The following is a 21,072-nucleotide window of genomic DNA, read 5'->3' on the forward strand; positions in this document are numbered from 1 at the left end:
CTCAGAAACATAAAAATCCTTTCAACTGAGATGACCGATGCATTTCGAATACCTGTGCGTCACTCAGACATTGACACCTTCTCACGCATTGATATCATGAATGGTATTATTGTTTTAGGAACTGCCATCAGATGATGATTTTAAGGAAGGATTTATTACAGATTGGCGTGAGGGCACGTCGCATTCCTCCTGCGCCGCAAGTTTGTATATATCGATGTTTATCTCGGCGATATATCATACCAAAATAAACGAAGGTCCTACCGAGATTTGAACTCGGATCGCTGGATTCAAAGTCCAGAGTGCTAACCATTACACCATAGGACCAGTAATACTTCCTTCCTTTATACATTTCTATGGTGAAAACAAACATTACTCAGAAAGATAAAAATCCTTTCAACTGAGATGACCGATGCATTTCGAATACCTGTGCGTCACTCAGACATTGACACCTTCTCACGCATTGATATCATGAATGGTATTATTGTTTTAGGAACTGCCATCAGATGATGATTTTAAGGAAGGATTTATTACAGATTGGCGAGAGGGCACGTCGCATTCCTCCTCGCCGCAAGTTTGTATATATCGATGTTTATTTCAGCATATATCATACCAAAATAAACGAAGGTCCTACCGAGATTTGAACTCGGATCGCTGGATTCAAAGTCCAGAGTGCTAACCATTACACCATAGGACCTGTATAACTTCCTTCCAATATACATTTCTATGGTGAAAACAAACATTACTCAGAAAGATAAAAATCCTTTCAACTGAGATGACCGATGCATTTCGAATACCTGTGCGTCACTCAGACATTGACACCTTCTCACGCATTGATATCATGAATGGTATTATTGTTTTAGCAACTGCCCTCAGATGATGATTTTTAGGAAGAATTTATTACAGATTGGAGTGAGGGCACGTCGCATTCCTCCTGCGCCGCAAGTTTGTATAAATCGATGTTTATCTCGGCGATATATCATACCAAAATAAACGAAGGTCCTACCGAGATTTGAACTCGTATCGCTGGATTCAGAGTCCAGAGTGCTAACCATTACACCATAGAGCCTGTAATACCTCCTTCCAATATACCTTTCTATGGTGAAAACAAATATTACTCAGAAAGATAAAAATCCTTTCAACTGAGATGACCGATGCATTTCGAATACCTGTGCGTCACTCAGACATTGACACATTCTCACGCATTGATATCATGAATGGTATTATTGTTTTAGGAACTGCCATCAGATGATGATTTTAAGGAAGGATTTATTACAGATTGGCGTGAGGGCACGTCGCATTCCTCCTGCGCCGCAAGTTTGTATATATCGATGTTTATTTCAGCATATAACATACCAAAATAAACGAAGGTCTTACCGAGATTTGAACTCGGATCGCTGGATTCAAAGTCCAGAGTGCTAACCATTACACCATAGGACCTGTAATACTTCCTTCCAATATACGTTTCTATGGTGAAAACTAACATTACGCAGAAAGATAAAAATCCTTTCAACTGAGATGACCGATGCAATTCGAATACCTGTGCGTCACTCAGACATTGACACCTTCTCACGCATTGATATCATGAATGGTATTATTGTTTTAGGAACTGCCATCAGATGATGATTTTAAGGAAGGATTTATTACAGATTGGCGTGAGAGCACGTCGCATTCCTCCTGCGCCGCATGTTTGTATATATCGATATTTATCTCGGCGATATATCATACCAAAATAAACGAAGGTCCTACCGAGATTTGAACTCGGATCGCTGGATTCAAAGTCCAGAGTGCTAACCATTACACCATAGGGCCTGTAATACTTCCTGCCAATATACATTTCTATGATGAAAACAAACACTACTCAGAAAGATAAAAATCCTTTCAACTGAGATGACCGATGCATTTCGAATACCTGTGCGTCACTCAGACATTGACACCTTCTCACGCATTGATATCATGAATGGTATTATTGTTTTAGCAACTGCCATCAGATGATGATTTTAAGGAAGGATTTATTACAGATTGGCGTGAGGGCACGTCGCATTCCTCCTGCGCCGCAAGTTTGTATATATCGATGTTTATCTCGGCGATATATCATACCAAAATAAACGAAGGTCCTACAGAGATTTGAACTCGGATAGCAGGATTCAAAGTCCAGAGTGATAACCATTACACCATAGGACCTGTAATACTTCCTTCCTTTATACATTTCTATGGTGAAAACAAACATTACTCAGAAACATAAAAATCCTTTCAACTGAGATGACCGATGCATTTCGAATACCTGTGCGTCACTCAGACATTGACACCTTCTCACGCATTGATATCATGAATGGTATTATTGTTTTAGGAACTGCCATCAGATGATGATTTTAAGGAAGGATTTATTACAGATTGGCGTGAGGGCACGTCGCATTCCTCCTGCGCCGCAAGTTTGTATATATCGATGTTTATTTCAGCGATATATCATACCAAAATAAACGAAGGTCCTACCGAGATTTGAACTCGGATCGCTGGATTCAAAGTCCAGAGTGCTAACCATTACACCATATGGCCTGTAATACTGCATACTAATATACATTTCTATGTTGAAAAAAAAACATTACTCAGGAAGATATATCATACCAAAATAAACGAACGTCCTACCGAGATTTGAACTCGGATCGCTGGATTCAGAGTCCAGATTGCTAACCATTACACCATAGGGCCTGTAATATTGCATTCTAATATACATTTCTATGGTGAAAAAAAAACATTGCTCAGGAAGATAAAAATCTTTTCAACTGAGATGACCGATGCAATTCGAATACCTGTGCGTCACTCAGACATTGACACCTTCTCACGCATTGATATCATGAATGGTATTAGTGTTTTAGGAACTGCCATCAGATGATGATTTTCAGGAAGGATTTATTACAGATTGGCGTGAGGGCACGTCGCATTCCTCCTACGACGCTAGTTTGTATATGTCGATGTTTATCTCGGCGATATATCATACCAAAATAAAGGAAGGTCCTACCGAGATTTGAACTCGGATATCAGGATTCAAAGTCCAGAGTGATAACCATTACACCATAGGACCTGTAATACTTCCTTCTTTTATACATTTCTATGGTGAAAACAAACATTACTCAGAAACATAAAAATCCTTTCAACTGAGATGACCGATGCATTTCGAATACCTGTGCGTCACTCAGACATTGACACCTTCTCACGCATTGATATCATGAATGGTATTATTGTTTTAGGAACTGCCATCAGATGATGATTTTAAGGAAGGATTTATTACAGATTGGCGTGAGGGCACGTCGCATTCCTCCTGCGCCGCAAGTTTGTATATATCGATGTTTATCTCGGCGATATATCATACCAAAATAAACGAAGGTCCTACCGAGATTTGAACTCGGATCGCTGGATTCAAAGTCCAGAGTGCTAACCATTACACCATAGGACCAGTAATACTTCCTTCCTTTATACATTTCTATGGTGAAAACAAACATTACTCAGAAAGATAAAAATCCTTTCAACTGAGATGACCGATGCATTTCGAATACCTGTGCGTCACTCAGACATTGACACCTTCTCACGCATTGATATCATGAATGGTATTATTGTTTTAGGAACTGCCATCAGATGATGATTTTAAGGAAGTATTTATTACAGATTGGCGTGAGGGCACGTCGCATTCCTCCTGCGCCGCAAGTTTGTATATATCGATGTTTATCTCGGCGATATATCATACCAAAATAAACGAAGGTCCTACCGAGATTTGAACTCGGATCGCTGGATTCAGACCCCAGAGTGCTAACCATTACACCATAGAGCCTGTAATACTTCCTTTCAATATACGTTTCTATGGTGAAAACAAATATTACTCAGAAAGATAAAAATCCTTTCAACTGAGATGACCGATGCAATTCGAATACATGTGCGTCACTCAAACATTGACACCTTCTCACGCATTGATATCATGAATGGTATTCTTGTTTTAGCAACTGCCCTCAGATGATGATTTTTAAGAAGGATTTATTACAGATTGGAGTGAGGGCACGTCGCATTCCTCCTGCGCCGCAAGTTTGTATATATCGATTTTTATCTCGGCGATATATCATACCAAAATAAACAAAGGCCCTACCGAGATTTGAACTCGGATCGCTGGATTCAGAGTCCAGAGTGCTAACCATTACACCATAGAGCCTGTAATACTTCTTTCCAATATACATTTCTATTGTGAAAACAAATATTACTCAGAAAGATAAAAATCCTTTCTACTGAGATGACCGATGCATTTCGAATACCTGTGCGTCACTCAGACATTGACACCTTCTCACGCATTGATATCATGAATGGTATTATTGTTTTAGCAACTGCCATCAGATGATGATTTTAAGGAAGGATTTATTACAGATTGGCGTGAGGGCACGTCGCATTCCTCCTGCGCCGCAAGTTTGTATATATCGATGTTTATCTCGGCGATATATCATACCAAAATAAAGGAAGGTCCTACCGAGATTTGAACTCGGATAGCAGGATTCAATGTCCAGAGTGATAACCATTACACCATAGGACCTGTAATACTTCCTTCTTTTATACATTTCTATGGTGAAAACAAACATTACTCAGAAACATAAAAATCCTTTCAACTGAGATGACCGATGCATTTCGAATACCTGTGCGTCACTCAGACATTGACACCTTCTCACGCATTGATATCATGAATGGTATTATTGTTTTAGCAACTGCCCTCAGATGATGATTTTTAGGAAGAATTTATTACAGATTGGAGTGAGGGCACGTCGCATTCCTCCTGCGCCGCAAGTTTGTATAAATCGATGTTTATCTCGGCGATATATCATACCAAAATAAACGAATGTCCCACCGAGATTTGAACTCGTATCGCTGGATTCAGAGTCCAGAGTGCTAACCATTACACCATAGAGCCTGTAATACCTCCTTCCAATATACCTTTCTATGGTGAAAACAAATATTACTCAGAAAGATAAAAATCCTTTCAACTGAGATGACCGATGCATTTCGAATACCTGTGCGTCACTCAGACATTGACACATTCTCACGCATTGATATCATGAATGGTATTATTGTTTTAGGAACTGCCATCAGATGATGATTTTAAGGAAGGATTTATTACAGATTGGCGTGAGGGCACGTCGCATTCCTACTGCGCCGCAAGTTTGTATATATCGATGTTTATTTCAGCATATATCATACCAAAATAAACGAAGGTCCTACCGAGATTTGAAGTCGGTTCGCTGGATTCAAAGTCCAGAGTGCTAACCATTACACCATAGGACCTGTAATACTTCCTTCCAATATACGTTCCTATGGTGAAAACTAACATTACGCAGAAAGATAAAAATCCTTTCAACTGAGATGACCGATGCAATTCGAATACCTGTGCGTCACTCAGACATTGACACCTTCTCACGCATTGATATCATGAATGGTATTATTGTTTTAGGAACTGCCATCAGATGATGATTTTAAGGAAGGATTTATTACAGATTGGCGTGAGGGCACGTCGCATTCCTCCTGCGCCGCATGTTTGTATATATCGATATTTATCTCGGCGATATATCATACCAAAATAAACGAAGGTCCTACCGAGATTTGAACTCGGATCGCTGGATTCAAAGTCCAGAGTGCTAACCATTACACCATAGGACCAGTAATACTTCCTTCCTTTATACATTTCTATGGTGAAAACAAACATTACTCAGAAAGATAAAAATCCTTTCAACTGAGATGACCGATGCATTTCGAATACCTGTGCGTCACTCAGACATTGACACCTTCTCACGCATTGATATCATGAATGGTATTATTGTTTTAGGAACTGCCATCAGATGATGATTTTAAGGAAGGATTTATTACAGATTGGCGAGAGGGCACGTCGCATTCCTCCTCGCCGCAAGTTTGTATATATCGATGTTTATTTCAGCATATATCATACCAAAATAAACGAAGGTCCTACCGAGATTTGAACTCGGATCGCTGGATTCAAAGTCCAGAGTGCTAACCATTACACCATAGGACCTGTATAACTTCCTTCCAATATACATTTCTATGGTGAAAACAAACATTACTCAGAAAGATAAAAATCCTTTCAACTGAGATGACCGATGCATTTCGAATACCTGTGCGTCACTCAGACATTGACACCTTCTCACGCATTGATATCATGAATGGTATTATTGTTTTAGCAACTGCCCTCAGATGATGATTTTTAGGAAGAATTTATTACAGATTGGAGTGAGGGCACGTCGCATTCCTCCTGCGCCGCAAGTTTGTATAAATCGATGTTTATCTCGGCGATATATCATACCAAAATAAACGAATGTCCCACCGAGATTTGAACTCGTATCGCTGGATTCAGAGTCCAGAGTGCTAACCATTACACCATAGAGCCTGTAATACCTCCTTCCAATATACCTTTCTATGGTGAAAACAAATATTACTCAGAAAGATAAAAATCCTTTCAACTGAGATGACCGATGCATTTCGAATACCTGTGCGTCACTCAGACATTGACACATTCTCACGCATTGATATCATGAATGGTATTATTGTTTTAGGAACTGCCATCAGATGATGATTTTAAGGAAGGATTTATTACAGATTGGCGTGAGGGCACGTCGCATTCCTCCTGCGCCGCAAGTTTGTATATATCGATGTTTATTTCAGCATATATCATACCAAAATAAACGAAGGTCTTACCGAGATTTGAACTCGGATCGCTGGATTCAAAGTCCAGAGTGCTAACCATTACACCATAGGACCTGTAATACTTCCTTCCAATATACGTTTCTATGGTGAAAACTAACATTACGCAGAAAGATAAAAATCCTTTCAACTGAGATGACCGATGCAATTCGAATACCTGTGCGTCACTCAGACATTGACACCTTCTCACGCATTGATATCATGAATGGTATTATTGTTTTAGGAACTGCCATCAGATGATGATTTTAAGGAAGGATTTATTACAGATTGGCGTGAGAGCACGTCGCATTCCTCCTGCGCCGCATGTTTGTATATATCGATATTTATCTCGGCGATATATCATACCAAAATAAACGAAGGTCCTACCGAGATTTGAACTCGGATCGCTGGATTCAAAGTCCAGAGTGCTAACCATTACACCATAGGGCCTGTAATACTTCCTGCCAATATACATTTCTATGATGAAAACAAACACTACTCAGAAAGATAAAAATCCTTTCAACTGAGATGACCGATGCATTTCGAATACCTGTGCGTCACTCAGACATTGACACCTTCTCACGCATTGATATCATGAATGGTATTATTGTTTTAGCAACTGCCATCAGATGATGATTTTAAGGAAGGATTTATTACAGATTGGCGTGAGGGCACGTCGCATTCCTCCTGCGCCGCAAGTTTGTATATATCGATGTTTATCTCGGCGATATATCATACCAAAATAAACGAAGGTCCTACAGAGATTTGAACTCGGATAGCAGGATTCAAAGTCCAGAGTGATAACCATTACACCATAGGACCTGTAATACTTCCTTCCTTTATACATTTCTATGGTGAAAACAAACATTACTCAGAAACATAAAAATCCTTTCAACTGAGATGACCGATGCATTTCGAATACCTGTGCGTCACTCAGACATTGACACCTTCTCACGCATTGATATCATGAATGGTATTATTGTTTTAGGAACTGCCATCAGATGATGATTTTAAGGAAGGATTTATTACAGATTGGCGTGAGGGCACGTCGCATTCCTCCTGCGCCGCAAGTTTGTATATATCGATGTTTATTTCAGCGATATATCATACCAAAATAAACGAAGGTCCTACCGAGATTTGAACTCGGATCGCTGGATTCAAAGTCCAGAGTGCTAACCATTACACCATATGGCCTGTAATACTGCATACTAATATACATTTCTATGTTGAAAAAAAAACATTACTCAGGAAGATATATCATACCAAAATAAACGAACGTCCTACCGAGATTTGAACTCGGATCGCTGGATTCAGAGTCCAGATTGCTAACCATTACACCATAGGGCCTGTAATATTGCATTCTAATATACATTTCTATGGTGAAAAAAAAACATTGCTCAGGAAGATAAAAATCTTTTCAACTGAGATGACCGATGCAATTCGAATACCTGTGCGTCACTCAGACATTGACACCTTCTCACGCATTGATATCATGAATGGTATTAGTGTTTTAGGAACTGCCATCAGATGATGATTTTCAGGAAGGATTTATTACAGATTGGCGTGAGGGCACGTCGCATTCCTCCTACGACGCTAGTTTGTATATGTCGATGTTTATCTCGGCGATATATCATACCAAAATAAAGGAAGGTCCTACCGAGATTTGAACTCGGATAGCAGGATTCAAAGTCCAGAGTGATAACCATTACACCATAGGACCTGTAATACTTCCTTCTTTTATACATTTCTATGGTGAAAACAAACATTACTCAGAAACATAAAAATCCTTTCAACTGAGATGACCGATGCATTTCGAATACCTGTGCGTCACTCAGACATTGACACCTTCTCACGCATTGATATCATGAATGGTATTATTGTTTTAGCAACTGCCCTCAGATGATGATTTTTAGGAAGAATTTATTACAGATTGGAGTGAGGGCACGTCGCATTCCTCCTGCGCCGCAAGTTTGTATAAATCGATGTTTATCTCGGCGATATATCATACCAAAATAAACGAATGTCCCACCGAGATTTGAACTCGTATCGCTGGATTCAGAGTCCAGAGTGCTAACCATTACACCATAGAGCCTGTAATACCACCTTCCAATATACCTTTCTATGGTGAAAACAAATATTACTCAGAAAGATAAAAATCCTTTCAACTGAGATGACCGATGCATTTCGAATACCTGTGCGTCACTCAGACATTGACACATTCTCACGCATTGATATCATGAATGGTATTATTGTTTTAGGAACTGCCATCAGATGATGATTTTAAGGAAGGATTTATTACAGATTGGCGTGAGGGCACGTCGCATTCCTACTGCGCCGCAAGTTTGTATATATCGATGTTTATTTCAGCATATATCATACCAACATAAACGAAGGTCCTACCGAGATTTGAAGTCGGTTCGCTGGATTCAAAGTCCAGAGTGCTAACCATTACACCATAGGACCTGTAATACTTCCTTCCAATATACGTTCCTATGGTGAAAACTAACATTACGCAGAAAGATAAAAATCCTTTCAACTGAGATGACTGATGCAATTCGAATACCTGTGCGTCACTCAGACATTGACACCTTCTCACGCATTGATATCATGAATGGTATTATTGTTTTAGGAACTGCCATCAGATGATGATTTTAAGGAAGGATTTATTACAGATTGGCGTGAGGGCACGTCGCATTCCTCCTGCGCCGCATGTTTGTATATATCGATATTTATCTCGGCGATATATCATACCAAAATAAACAAAGGCCCTACCGAGATTTGAACTCGGATCGCTGGATTCAGAGTCCAGAGTGCTAACCATTACACCATAGAGCCTGTAATACTTCTTTCCAATATACATTTCTATTGTGAAAACAAATATTACTCAGAAAGATAAAAATCCTTTCTACTGAGATGACCGATGCATTTCGAATACCTGTGCGTCACTCAGACATTGACACCTTCTCACGCATTGATATCATGAATGGTATTATTGTTTTAGCAACTGCCATCAGATGATGATTTTAAGGAAGGATTTATTACAGATTGGCGTGAGGGCACGTCGCATTCCTCCTGCGCCGCAAGTTTGTATATATCGATGTTTATCTCGGCGATATATCATACCAAAATAAAGGAAGGTCCTACCGAGATTTGAACTCGGATAGCAGGATTCAAAGTCCAGAGTGATAACCATTACACCATAGGACCTGTAATACTTCCTTCTTTTATACATTTCTATGGTGAAAACAAACATTACTCAGAAACATAAAAATCCTTTCAACTGAGATGACCGATGCATTTCGAATACCTGTGCGTCACTCAGACATTGACACCTTCTCACGCATTGATATCATGAATGGTATTATTGTTTTAGCAACTGCCCTCAGATGATGATTTTTAGGAAGAATTTATTACAGATTGGAGTGAGGGCACGTCGCATTCCTCCTGCGCCGCAAGTTTGTATAAATCGATGTTTATCTCGGCGATATATCATACCAAAATAAACGAATGTCCCACCGAGATTTGAACTCGTATCGCTGGATTCAGAGTCCAGAGTGCTAACCATTACACCATAGAGCCTGTAATACCTCCTTCCAATATACCTTTCTATGGTGAAAACAAATATTACTCAGAAAGATAAAAATCCTTTCAACTGAGATGACCGATGCATTTCGAATACCTGTGCGTCACTCAGACATTGACACATTCTCACGCATTGATATCATGAATGGTATTATTGTTTTAGGAACTGCCATCAGATGATGATTTTAAGGAAGGATTTATTACAGATTGGCGTGAGGGCACGTCGCATTCCTACTGCGCCGCAAGTTTGTATATATCGATGTTTATTTCAGCATATATCATACCAAAATAAACGAAGGTCCTACCGAGATTTGAAGTCGGTTCGCTGGATTCAAAGTCCAGAGTGCTAACCATTACACCATAGGACCTGTAATACTTCCTTCCAATATACGTTCCTATGGTGAAAACTAACATTACGCAGAAAGATAAAAATCCTTTCAACTGAGATGACTGATGCAATTCGAATACCTGTGCGTCACTCAGACATTGACACCTTCTCACGCATTGATATCATGAATGGTATTATTGTTTTAGGAACTGCCATCAGATGATGATTTTAAGGAAGGATTTATTACAGATTGGCGTGAGGGCACGTCGCATTCCTCCTGCGCCGCATGTTTGTATATATCGATATTTATCTCGGCGATATATCATACCAAAATAAACGAAGGTCCTACCGAGATTTGAACTCGGATCGCTGGATTCAAAGTCCAGAGTGCTAACCATTACACCATAGGACCAGTAATACTTCCTTCCTTTATACATTTCTATGGTGAAAACAAACATTACTCAGAAAGATAAAAATCCTTTCAACTGAGATGACTGATGCAATTCGAATACCTGTGCGTCACTCAGACATTGACACCTTCTCACGCATTGATATCATGAATGGTATTATTGTTTTAGGAACTGCCATCAGATGATGATTTTAAGGAAGGATTTATTACAGATTGGCGTGAGGGCACGTCGCATTCCTCCTGCGCCGCATGTTTGTATATATCGATATTTATCTCGGCGATATATCATACCAAAATAAACGAAGGTCCTACCGAGATTTGAACTCGGATCGCTGGATTCAAAGTCCAGAGTGCTAACCATTACACCATAGGACCAGTAATACTTCCTTCCTTTATACATTTCTATGGTGAAAACAAACATTACTCAGAAAGATAAAAATCCTTTCAACTGAGATGACCGATGCATTTCGAATACCTGTGCGTCACTCAGACATTGACACCTTCTCACGCATTGATATCATGAATGGTATTATTGTTTTAGGAACTGCCATCAGATGATGATTTTAAGGAAGGATTTATTACAGATTGGCGAGAGGGCACGTCGCATTCCTCCTCGCCGCAAGTTTGTATATATCGATGTTTATTTCAGCATATATCATACCAAAATAAACGAAGGTCCTACCGAGATTTGAACTCGGATCGCTGGATTCAAAGTCCAGAGTGCTAACCATTACACCATAGGACCTGTATAACTTCCTTCCAATATACATTTCTATGGTGAAAACAAACATTACTCAGAAAGATAAAAATCCTTTCAACTGAGATGACCGATGCATTTCGAATACCTGTGCGTCACTCAGACATTGACACCTTCTCACGCATTGATATCATGAATGGTATTATTGTTTTAGCAACTGCCCTCAGATGATGATTTTTAGGAAGAATTTATTACAGATTGGAGTGAGGGCACGTCGCATTCCTCCTGCGCCGCAAGTTTGTATAAATCGATGTTTATCTCGGCGATATATCATACCAAAATAAACGAATGTCCCACCGAGATTTGAACTCGTATCGCTGGATTCAGAGTCCAGAGTGCTAACCATTACACCATAGAGCCTGTAATACCTCCTTCCAATATACCTTTCTATGGTGAAAACAAATATTACTCAGAAAGATAAAAATCCTTTCAACTGAGATGACCGATGCATTTCGAGTACCTGTGCGTCACTCAGACATTGACACATTCTCACGCATTGATATCATGAATGGTATTATTGTTTTAGGAACTGCCATCAGATGATGATTTTAAGGAAGGATTTATTACAGATTGGCGTGAGGGCACGTCGCATTCCTCCTGCGCCGCAAGTTTGTATATATCGATGTTTATTTCAGCATATATCATACCAAAATAAACGAAGGTCTTACCGAGATTTGAACTCGGATCGCTGGATTCAAAGTCCAGAGTGCTAACCATTACACCATAGGACCTGTAATACTTCCTTCCAATATACGTTTCTATGGTGAAAACTAACATTACGCAGAAAGATAAAAATCCTTTCAACTGAGATGACCGATGCAATTCGAATACCTGTGCGTCACTCAGACATTGACACCTTCTCACGCATTGATATCATGAATGGTATTATTGTTTTAGGAACTGCCATCAGATGATGATTTTAAGGAAGGATTTATTACAGATTGGCGTGAGAGCACGTCGCATTCCTCCTGCGCCGCATGTTTGTATATATCGATATTTATCTCGGCGATATATCATACCAAAATAAACGAAGGTCCTACCGAGATTTGAACTCGGATCGCTGGATTCAAAGTCCAGAGTGCTAACCATTACACCATAGGGCCTGTAATACTTCCTGCCAATATACATTTCTATGATGAAAACAAACATTACTCAGAAAGATAAAAATCCTTTCAACTGAGATGACCGATGCATTTCGAATACCTGTGCGTCACTCAGACATTGACACCTTCTCACGCATTGATATCATGAATGGTATTATTGTTTTAGCAACTGCCATCAGATGATGATTTTAAGGAAGGATTTATTACAGATTGGCGTGAGGGCACGTCGCATTCCTCCTGCGCCGCAAGTTTGTATATATCGATGTTTATCTCGGCGATATATCATACCAAAATAAACGAAGGTCCTACAGAGATTTGAACTCGGATAGCAGGATTCAAAGTCCAGAGTGATAACCATTACACCATAGGACCTGTAATACTTCCTTCCTTTATACATTTCTATGGTGAAAACAAACATTACTCAGAAACATAAAAATCCTTTCAACTGAGATGACCGATGCATTTCGAATACCTGTGCGTCACTCAGACATTGACACCTTCTCACGCATTGATATCATGAATGGTATTATTGTTTTAGGAACTGCCATCAGATGATGATTTTAAGGAAGGATTTATTACAGATTGGCGTGAGGGCACGTCGCATTCCTCCTGCGCCGCAAGTTTGTATATATCGATGTTTATTTCAGCGATATATCATACCAAAATAAACGAAGGTCCTACCGAGATTTGAACTCGGATCGCTGGATTCAAAGTCCAGAGTGCTAACCATTACACCATATGGCCTGTAATACTGCATACTAATATACATTTCTATGTTGAAAAAAAAACATTACTCAGGAAGATATATCATACCAAAATAAACGAACGTCCTACCGAGATTTGAACTCGGATCGCTGGATTCAGAGTCCAGATTGCTAACCATTACACCATAGGGCCTGTAATATTGCATTCTAATATACATTTCTATGGTGAAAAAAAAAACATTGCTCAGGAAGATAAAAATCTTTTCAACTGAGATGACCGATGCAATTCGAATACCTGTGCGTCACTCAGACATTGACACCTTCTCACGCATTGATATCATGAATGGTATTAGTGTTTTAGGAACTGCCATCAGATGATGATTTTCAGGAAGGATTTATTACAGATTGGCGTGAGGGCACGTCGCATTCCTCCTACGACGCTAGTTTGTATATGTCGATGTTTATCTCGGCGATATATCATACCAAAATAAATGAAGGTCCTACCGAGATTTGAACTCGAATCGCTGGATTCAAAGTCGGGAGTGCTAACCATTACACCATAGGACCTGTAATACTTCCTTCCAATATACGTTTCTATGGTGAAAACAAACATTACTCAGAAAGAGAAAAATCCTTTCAACTGAGATGACCGATGCAATTCGAATACCTGTGCGTCACTCAGACATTGACAACTTCTCACGCATAGATATCATGAATGGTATTAGTGTTTTAGGAACTGCCATCAGATGATGATTTTAAGGAAGGATTTATTACAGATTGGCGTGAGGGCACGTCGCATTCCTCCTGCGCCGCAAGTTTGTATATATCGATGTTTATCTCGGCGATATATCATACCAAAATAAACGAAGGTCCTACCGAGATTTGAACTGGGATCGCTGGATTCAAAGTCCTGAGTGCTAACCATTACACCATACGGCCTGTAACACTTCCTTCCAATATACGTTCCTATGGTGAAAACAAACATTACTCAGAAAGATAAAAACCCTTTCAACTGAGATGACCGATGCAATTCGAATACCTGTGCGTCACTCAGACATTGACACCTTCTCACGCATTGATATCATGAATGGTATTAGTGTTTTAGGAACTGCCATCAGATGATGATTTTCAGGAAGGATTTATTACAGATTGGCGTGAGGGCACGTCGCATTCCTCCTACGACGCTAGTTTGTATATGTCGATGTTTATCTCGGCGATATATCATACCAAAATAAATGAAGGTCCTACCGAGATTTGAACTCGAATCGCTGGATTCAAAGTCGGGAGTGCTAACCATTACACCATAGGACCTGTAATACTTCCTTCCAATATACGTTTCTATGGTGAAAACAAACATTACTCAGAAAGAGAAAAATCCTTTCAACTGAGATGACCGATGCAATTCGAATACCTGTGCGTCACTCAGACATTGACAACTTCTCACGCATAGATATCATGAATGGTATTAGTGTTTTAGGAACTGCCATCAGATGATGATTTTAAGGAAGGATTTATTACAGATTGGCGTGAGGGCACGTCGCATTCCTCCTGCGCCGCAAGTTTGTATATATCGATGTTTATCTCGGCGATATATCATACCAAAATAAACGAAGGTCCTACCGAGATTTGAACTGGGATCGCTGGATTCAAAGTCCTGAGTGCTAACCATTACACCATACGGCCTGTAACACTTCCTTCCAATATACGTTCCTATGGTGAAAACAAACATTACTCAGAAAGATAAAAACCCTTTCAACTGAGATGACCGATGCAATTCGAATACTTGTGCGTCACTCAGACATTTACACCTTCTCACGCATTGATATCATGAATGGTATTATTGTTTTAGGAACTGCCCTCAGATGATGATTTTAAGGAAGGATTTATTACAGATTGGCGTGAGGGCACGTCGCATTCCTCCTGCGCCGCAAGTTTGTATATATCGATGTTTATCTCGGCGGTATATCATACCAAAATAAACGAAGGTCCTACCGAGATTTGAACTCGGATCACTGGATTCAGAGTCCAGAGTTCTGACCATTACACCATAGGGACTGTAATACTTCCTTCCAATATACATTTCTATGGTAAAAACAAACATTACTCAGAAAGATAATAATCCTTTCAACTGAGATGACCGATGCAATTCGAATACCTGTGCGTCACTCAGACATTGACACCTTCTCACGCATTGATATCATGAATGGTATTATTGTTTTAGGAACTGCCATCAGATGATGATTTTAAGGAAGGATTTATTACAGATTGGCGTGAGGGCACGTCGCATTCCTCCTGCGCCGCATGTTTGTATATATCGATATTTATCTCGGCGATATATCATACCAAAATAAACGAAGGTCCTACCGAGATTTGAACTCGGATCGCTGGATTCAAAGTCCAGAGTGCTAACCATTACACCATAGGACCAGTAATACTTCCTTCCAATATACGTTTCTATGGTGAAAACAAACATTACTCAGAAAGAGAAAAATCCTTTCAACTGAGATGACCGATGCAATTCGAATACCTGTGCGTCACTCAGACATTGACAACGTCTCACGCATTGATATCATGAATGGTATTAGTGTTTTAGGAACTGCCATCAGATGATGATTTTAAGGAAGGATTTATTACAGATTGGCGTGAGGGCACGTCGCATTCCTCCTGCGCCGCAAGTTTGTATATATCGATGTTTATCTCGGCGATATATCATACCAAAATAAACGAAGGTCCTACCGAGATTTGAACTGGGATCGCTGGATTCAAAGTCCTGAGTGCTAACCATTACACCATACGGCCTGTAATACTTCCTTCCAATATACGTTCCTATGGTGAAAACAAACATTACTCAGAAAGATAAAAACCCTTTCAACTGAGATGACCGATGCAATTCGAATACTTGTGCGTCACTCAGACATTGACACCTTCTCACGCATTGATATCATGAATGGTATTATTGTTTTAGGAACTGTCCTCAGATGATGATTTTAAGGAAGGATTTATTACGGATTGGCGTGAGGGCACGTCGCATTCCTCCTGCGCCGCAAGTTTGTATATATCGATGTTTATCTCGGCGATATATCATACCAAAATAAACGAAGGTCCTACCGAGATTTGAACTGGGATCGCTGGCTTCAAAGTCCTGAGTGCTAACCATTACACCATACGGCCTGTAATACTTCCTTCCAATATACGTTCCTATGGTGAAAACAAACATTAATCAGAAAGATAAAAACCCTTTCAACTGAGATGACCGATGCAATTCGAATACCTGTGCGTCACTCAGACATTGACACCTTCTCACGCATTGATATCATGAATGGTATTATTGTTTTAGGAACTGCCATCAGATGATGATTTTAAGGAAGGATTTATTACAGATTGGCGTGAGGGCACGTCGCATTCCTCCTCGCCGCAAGTTTGTATATATCGATGTTTATTTCAGCATATATCATACCAAAATAAACGAAGGTCCTACCGAGATTTGAACTCGGATCGCTGGATTCAAAGTCCAGAGTGCTAACCATTACACCATAGGACCTGTATAACTTCCTTCCAATATACATTTCTATGGTGAAAACAAACATTACTCAGAAAGATAAAAATCCTTTCAACTGAGATGACCGATGCATTTCGAATACCTGTGCGTCACTCAGACATTGACACCTTCTCACGCATTGATATCATGAATGGTATTATTGTTTTAGCAACTGCCCTCAGATGATGATTTTTAGGAAGAATTTATTACAGATTGGAGTGAGGGCACGTCGCATTCCTCCTGCGCCGCAAGTTTGTATAAATCGATGTTTATCTCGGCGATATATCATACCAAAATAAACGATTGTCCCACCGAGATTTGAACTCGTATCGCTGGATTCAGAGTCCAGAGTGCTAACCATTACACCATAGAGCCTGTAATACCTCCTTCCAATATACCTTTCTATGGTGAAAACAAATATTACTCAGAAAGATAAAAATCCTTTCAACTGAGATGACCGATGCATTTCGAATACCTGTGCGTCACTCAGACATTGACACATTCTCACGCATTGATATCATGAATGGTATTATTGTTTTAGGAACTGCCATCAGATGATGATTTTAAGGAAGGATTTATTACAGATTGGCGTGAGGGCACGTCGCATTCCTCCTGCGCCGCAAGTTTGTATATATCGATGTTTATTTCAGAATATATCATACCAAAATAAACGAAGGTCTTACCGAGATTTGAACTCGGATCGCTGGATTCAAAGTCCAGAGTGCTAACCATTACACCATAGGACCTGTAATACTTCCTTCCAATATACGTTTCTATGGTGAAAACTAACATTACGCAGAAAGATAAAAATCCTTTCAACTGAGATGACCGATGCAATTCGAATACCTGTGCGTCACTCAGACATTGACACCTTCTCACGCATTGATATCATGAATGGTATTATTGTTTTAGGAACTGCCATCAGATGATGATTTTAAGGAAGGATTTATTACAGATTGGCGTGAGAGCACGTCGCATTCCTCCTGCGCCGCATGTTTGTATATATCGATATTTATCTCGGCGATATATTATACCAAAATAAACGAAGGTCCTACCGAGATTTGAACTCGGATCGCTGGATTCAAAGTCCAGAGTGCTAACCATTACACCATACGGCCTGTAATACTTCCTTCCAATATACGTTCCTATGGTGAAAACAAACATTAATCAGAAAGATAAAAACCCTTTCAACTGAGATGACCGATGCAATTCGAATACCTGTGCGTCACTCAGACATTGACACCTTCTCACGCATTGATATCATGAATGGTATTATTGTTTTAGGAACTGCCATCAGATGATGATTTTAAGGAAGGATTTATTACAGATTGGCGTGAGGGCACGTCGCATTCCTCCTGCGCCGCAAGTTTGTATATATCGATGTTTATTTCAGAATATATCATACCAAAATAAACGAAGGTCTTACCGAGATTTGAACTCGGATCGCTGGATTCAAAGTCCAGAGTGCTAACCATTACACCATAGGACCTGTAATACTTCCTTCCAATATACGTTTCTATGGTGAAAACTAACATTACGCAGAAAGATAAAAATCCTTTCAACTGAGATGACCGATGCAATTCGAATACCTGTGCGTCACTCAGACATTGACACCTTCTCACGCATTGATATCATGAATGGTATTATTGTTTTAGGAACTGCCATCAGATGATGATTTTAAGGAAGGATTTATTACAGATTGGCGTGAGAGCACGTCGCATTCCTCCTGCGCCGCATGTTTGTATATATCGATATTTATCTCGGCGATATATTATACCAAAATAAACGAAGGTCCTACCGAGATTTGAACTCGGATCGCTGGATTCAAAGTCCAGAGTGCTAACCATTACACCATACGGCCTGTAATACTTCCTTCCAATATACGTTCCTATGGTGAAAACAAACATTAATCAGAAAGATAAAAACCCTTTCAACTGAGATGACCGATGCAATTCGAATACCTGTGCGTCACTCAGACATTGACACCTTCTCACGCATTGATATCATGAATGGTATTATTGTTTTAGGAACTGCCATCAGATGATGATTTTAAGGAAGGATTTATTACAGATTGGCGTGAGGGCACGTCGCATTCCTCCTCGCCGCAAGTTTGTATATATCGATGTTTATTTCAGCATATATCATACCAAAATAAACGAAGGTCCTACCGAGATTTGAACTCGGATCGCTGGATTCAAAGTCCAGAGTGCTAACCATTACACCATAGGACCTGTATAACTTCCTTCCAATATACATTTCTATGGTGAAAACAAACATTACTCAGAAAGATAAAAATCCTTTCAACTGAGATGACCGATGCATTTCGAATACCTGTGCGTCACTCAGACATTGACACCTTCTCACGCATTGATATCATGAATGGTATTATTGTTTTAGCAACTGCCCTCAGATGATGATTTTTAGGAAGAATTTATTACAGATTGGAGTGAGGGCACGTCGCATTCCTCCTGCGCCGCAAGTTTGTATAAATCGATGTTTATCTCGGCGATATATCATACCAAAATAAACGATTGTCCCACCGAGATTTGAACTCGTATCGCTGGATTCAGAGTCCAGAGTGCTAACCATTACACCATAGAGCCTGTAATACCTCCTTCCAATATACCTTTCTATGGTGAAAACAAATATTACTCAGAAAGATAAAAATCCTTTCAACTGAGATGACCGATGCATTTCGAATACCTGTGCGTCACTCAGACATTGACACATTCTCACGCATTGATATCATGAATGGTATTATTGTTTTAGGAACTGCCATCAGATGATGATTTTAAGGAAGGATTTATTACAGATTGGCGTGAGGGCACGTCGCATTCCTCCTGCGCCGCAAGTTTGTATATATCGATGTTTATTTCAGAATATATCATACCAAAATAAACGAAGGTCTTACCGAGATTTGAACTCGGATCGCTGGATTCAAAGTCCAGAGTGCTAACCATTACACCATAGGACCTGTAATACTTCCTTCCAATATACGTTTCTATGGTGAAAACTAACATTACGCAGAAAGATAAAAATCCTTTCAACTGAGATGACCGATGCAATTCGAATACCTGTGCGTCACTCAGACATTGACACCTTCTCACGCATTGATATCATGAATGGTATTATTGTTTTAGGAACTGCCATCAGATGATGATTTTAAGGAAGGATTTATTACAGATTGGCGTGAGAGCACGTCGCATTCCTCCTGCGCCGCATGTTTGTATATATCGATATTTATCTCGGCGATATATTATACCAAAATAAACGAAGGTCCTACCGAGATTTGAACTCGGATCGCTGGATTCAAAGTCCAGAGTGCTAACCATTACACCATAGGGCCTGTAATACTTCCTGCCAATATACATTTCTATGATGAAAACAAACATTACTCAGAAAGATAAAAATCCTTTCAACTGAGATGACCGATGCATTTCGAATACCTGTGCGTCACTCAGACATTGACACCTTCTCACGCATTGATATCATGAATGGTATTATTGTTTTAGCAACTGCCATCAGATGATGATTTTAAGGAAGGATTTATTACAGATTGGCGTGAGGGCACGTCGCATTCCTCCTGCGCCGCAAGTTTGTATATATCGATGTTTATCTCGACGATATATCATACCAAAATAAACGAAGGTCCTACCGAGATTTGAACTCGGATAGCAGGATTCAAAGTCCAGAGTGATAACCATTACACCATAGGACCTGTAATACTTCCTTCCTTTATACATTTCTATGGTGAAAACAAACATTACTCAGAAACATAAAAATCCTTTCAACTGAGATGACCGATGCATTTCGAATACCTGTGCGTCACTCAGACATTGACACCTTCTCACGCATTGATATCATGAATGGTATTATTGTTTTAGGAACTGCCATCAGATGATGATTTTAAGGAAGGATTTATTACAGATTGGCG

At 39.6% G+C, this 21,072-nt stretch overlaps 27 non-coding genes across 27 annotated transcripts; all 27 read right to left on the reverse strand.

The window, feature by feature from the left end:
* Nucleotides 1-252: 252 nt before the first annotated feature.
* Nucleotides 253-324, reverse strand: TRNAQ-UUG (transfer RNA glutamine (anticodon UUG)). The gene has a single exon. It is a non-coding gene; the product is annotated as a tRNA-Gln (tRNA).
* A 298-nt stretch (nt 325-622) lies between these two features.
* TRNAQ-UUG (transfer RNA glutamine (anticodon UUG)) lies at nt 623-694 on the reverse strand. The gene has a single exon. It is a non-coding gene; the product is annotated as a tRNA-Gln (tRNA).
* A 300-nt stretch (nt 695-994) lies between these two features.
* TRNAQ-CUG (transfer RNA glutamine (anticodon CUG)) lies at nt 995-1,066 on the reverse strand. The gene has a single exon. It is a non-coding gene; the product is annotated as a tRNA-Gln (tRNA).
* A 299-nt stretch (nt 1,067-1,365) lies between these two features.
* Nucleotides 1,366-1,437, reverse strand: TRNAQ-UUG (transfer RNA glutamine (anticodon UUG)). Its single transcript has one exon. It is a non-coding gene; the product is annotated as a tRNA-Gln (tRNA).
* A 300-nt stretch (nt 1,438-1,737) lies between these two features.
* Nucleotides 1,738-1,809, reverse strand: TRNAQ-UUG (transfer RNA glutamine (anticodon UUG)). Its single transcript has one exon. It is a non-coding gene; the product is annotated as a tRNA-Gln (tRNA).
* A 1,198-nt stretch (nt 1,810-3,007) lies between these two features.
* On the reverse strand, nt 3,008-3,079 carry TRNAQ-UUG (transfer RNA glutamine (anticodon UUG)). Its single transcript has one exon. It is a non-coding gene; the product is annotated as a tRNA-Gln (tRNA).
* A 300-nt stretch (nt 3,080-3,379) lies between these two features.
* TRNAQ-UUG (transfer RNA glutamine (anticodon UUG)) lies at nt 3,380-3,451 on the reverse strand. Its single transcript has one exon. It is a non-coding gene; the product is annotated as a tRNA-Gln (tRNA).
* A 672-nt stretch (nt 3,452-4,123) lies between these two features.
* On the reverse strand, nt 4,124-4,195 carry TRNAQ-CUG (transfer RNA glutamine (anticodon CUG)). The gene has a single exon. It is a non-coding gene; the product is annotated as a tRNA-Gln (tRNA).
* A 1,415-nt stretch (nt 4,196-5,610) lies between these two features.
* Nucleotides 5,611-5,682, reverse strand: TRNAQ-UUG (transfer RNA glutamine (anticodon UUG)). Its single transcript has one exon. It is a non-coding gene; the product is annotated as a tRNA-Gln (tRNA).
* Nucleotides 5,683-5,980: 298 nt separating this feature from the next.
* TRNAQ-UUG (transfer RNA glutamine (anticodon UUG)) lies at nt 5,981-6,052 on the reverse strand. Its single transcript has one exon. It is a non-coding gene; the product is annotated as a tRNA-Gln (tRNA).
* Nucleotides 6,053-6,723: 671 nt separating this feature from the next.
* On the reverse strand, nt 6,724-6,795 carry TRNAQ-UUG (transfer RNA glutamine (anticodon UUG)). The gene has a single exon. It is a non-coding gene; the product is annotated as a tRNA-Gln (tRNA).
* Nucleotides 6,796-7,095: 300 nt separating this feature from the next.
* TRNAQ-UUG (transfer RNA glutamine (anticodon UUG)) lies at nt 7,096-7,167 on the reverse strand. Its single transcript has one exon. It is a non-coding gene; the product is annotated as a tRNA-Gln (tRNA).
* A 2,313-nt stretch (nt 7,168-9,480) lies between these two features.
* Nucleotides 9,481-9,552, reverse strand: TRNAQ-CUG (transfer RNA glutamine (anticodon CUG)). Its single transcript has one exon. It is a non-coding gene; the product is annotated as a tRNA-Gln (tRNA).
* Nucleotides 9,553-10,967: 1,415 nt separating this feature from the next.
* On the reverse strand, nt 10,968-11,039 carry TRNAQ-UUG (transfer RNA glutamine (anticodon UUG)). The gene has a single exon. It is a non-coding gene; the product is annotated as a tRNA-Gln (tRNA).
* Nucleotides 11,040-11,339: 300 nt separating this feature from the next.
* On the reverse strand, nt 11,340-11,411 carry TRNAQ-UUG (transfer RNA glutamine (anticodon UUG)). Its single transcript has one exon. It is a non-coding gene; the product is annotated as a tRNA-Gln (tRNA).
* A 298-nt stretch (nt 11,412-11,709) lies between these two features.
* On the reverse strand, nt 11,710-11,781 carry TRNAQ-UUG (transfer RNA glutamine (anticodon UUG)). Its single transcript has one exon. It is a non-coding gene; the product is annotated as a tRNA-Gln (tRNA).
* A 671-nt stretch (nt 11,782-12,452) lies between these two features.
* Nucleotides 12,453-12,524, reverse strand: TRNAQ-UUG (transfer RNA glutamine (anticodon UUG)). The gene has a single exon. It is a non-coding gene; the product is annotated as a tRNA-Gln (tRNA).
* Nucleotides 12,525-12,824: 300 nt separating this feature from the next.
* Nucleotides 12,825-12,896, reverse strand: TRNAQ-UUG (transfer RNA glutamine (anticodon UUG)). The gene has a single exon. It is a non-coding gene; the product is annotated as a tRNA-Gln (tRNA).
* A 3,059-nt stretch (nt 12,897-15,955) lies between these two features.
* Nucleotides 15,956-16,027, reverse strand: TRNAQ-UUG (transfer RNA glutamine (anticodon UUG)). Its single transcript has one exon. It is a non-coding gene; the product is annotated as a tRNA-Gln (tRNA).
* A 1,042-nt stretch (nt 16,028-17,069) lies between these two features.
* TRNAQ-UUG (transfer RNA glutamine (anticodon UUG)) lies at nt 17,070-17,141 on the reverse strand. The gene has a single exon. It is a non-coding gene; the product is annotated as a tRNA-Gln (tRNA).
* A 671-nt stretch (nt 17,142-17,812) lies between these two features.
* Nucleotides 17,813-17,884, reverse strand: TRNAQ-UUG (transfer RNA glutamine (anticodon UUG)). Its single transcript has one exon. It is a non-coding gene; the product is annotated as a tRNA-Gln (tRNA).
* A 300-nt stretch (nt 17,885-18,184) lies between these two features.
* Nucleotides 18,185-18,256, reverse strand: TRNAQ-UUG (transfer RNA glutamine (anticodon UUG)). The gene has a single exon. It is a non-coding gene; the product is annotated as a tRNA-Gln (tRNA).
* Nucleotides 18,257-18,555: 299 nt separating this feature from the next.
* TRNAQ-UUG (transfer RNA glutamine (anticodon UUG)) lies at nt 18,556-18,627 on the reverse strand. Its single transcript has one exon. It is a non-coding gene; the product is annotated as a tRNA-Gln (tRNA).
* A 300-nt stretch (nt 18,628-18,927) lies between these two features.
* On the reverse strand, nt 18,928-18,999 carry TRNAQ-UUG (transfer RNA glutamine (anticodon UUG)). The gene has a single exon. It is a non-coding gene; the product is annotated as a tRNA-Gln (tRNA).
* A 298-nt stretch (nt 19,000-19,297) lies between these two features.
* TRNAQ-UUG (transfer RNA glutamine (anticodon UUG)) lies at nt 19,298-19,369 on the reverse strand. Its single transcript has one exon. It is a non-coding gene; the product is annotated as a tRNA-Gln (tRNA).
* A 671-nt stretch (nt 19,370-20,040) lies between these two features.
* TRNAQ-UUG (transfer RNA glutamine (anticodon UUG)) lies at nt 20,041-20,112 on the reverse strand. Its single transcript has one exon. It is a non-coding gene; the product is annotated as a tRNA-Gln (tRNA).
* A 300-nt stretch (nt 20,113-20,412) lies between these two features.
* TRNAQ-UUG (transfer RNA glutamine (anticodon UUG)) lies at nt 20,413-20,484 on the reverse strand. The gene has a single exon. It is a non-coding gene; the product is annotated as a tRNA-Gln (tRNA).
* Nucleotides 20,485-21,072: the final 588 nt, after the last annotated feature.

This window comes from Saccoglossus kowalevskii, chromosome 11 (genome assembly GCF_978046115.1).
Source record: "Saccoglossus kowalevskii chromosome 11, keSacKowa6.1, whole genome shotgun sequence".
Lineage (NCBI taxonomy): Eukaryota > Metazoa > Hemichordata > Enteropneusta > Harrimaniidae > Saccoglossus > Saccoglossus kowalevskii.